This window comes from Alosa sapidissima, chromosome 9, assembly GCF_018492685.1.
Source record: "Alosa sapidissima isolate fAloSap1 chromosome 9, fAloSap1.pri, whole genome shotgun sequence".
Lineage (NCBI taxonomy): Eukaryota > Metazoa > Chordata > Actinopteri > Clupeiformes > Clupeidae > Alosa > Alosa sapidissima.
Genome location: NC_055965.1, coordinates 35,836,691 through 35,837,344, shown reverse-complemented (window position 1 = coordinate 35,837,344; position 654 = coordinate 35,836,691).

The following is a 654-nucleotide window of genomic DNA, read 5'->3' as shown; positions in this document are numbered from 1 at the left end:
TTGTGGAAAAATTATCTGTTTTGCGACTAGATATCAGTCTAATTGAGGCCTAATCAGCCAATGTCACTTAGCCTACAGTAGTTTCCATTTCTGTACCTACTTTATCATAAGGAGAGTTCAGCAGCCCACAGTTTTGCCCGGGTCCATAGACATGGCGTGAGTTAAAACGGAGGATAAGGAGGCACAGCCATTTGCCATTCGAAAGATAAACACACAGACTATACATTTAACACGACATCATGTTTATAGAACCCCCGGGATAATGAGACTAATTAACGAACCCCCTTAACGTCTTAATTAGGCCTAACGGCTAGTCTGCATCGGCGTGGGCTACAGCGTCCTCTTGTGTTCATGGTGAACGCCAGTGCAGAAACGGACTACTGGAATGTTTCACACGCAGAGTTGTTAACACCTCCTCTCTGTCTCTTTTCGGCTTGTCAAATCACCACGAGTTTTTTTTTTAAATACTGTAAAAATGTGTCTTAGTTGTCCAGCACAAGGCCACCTGTCACAACACAAGCCTGACAGAATGAGCCGATTTGGTTTTTGGGTGTGGCGCCACCACATCGTGCAGTTGATTCTAAAATAGATTTGAATGCACACATTCTCTCCGTCTGTTTCCTCAGCCTGCTCTCTCTCTCCCTTGCTTCTTGC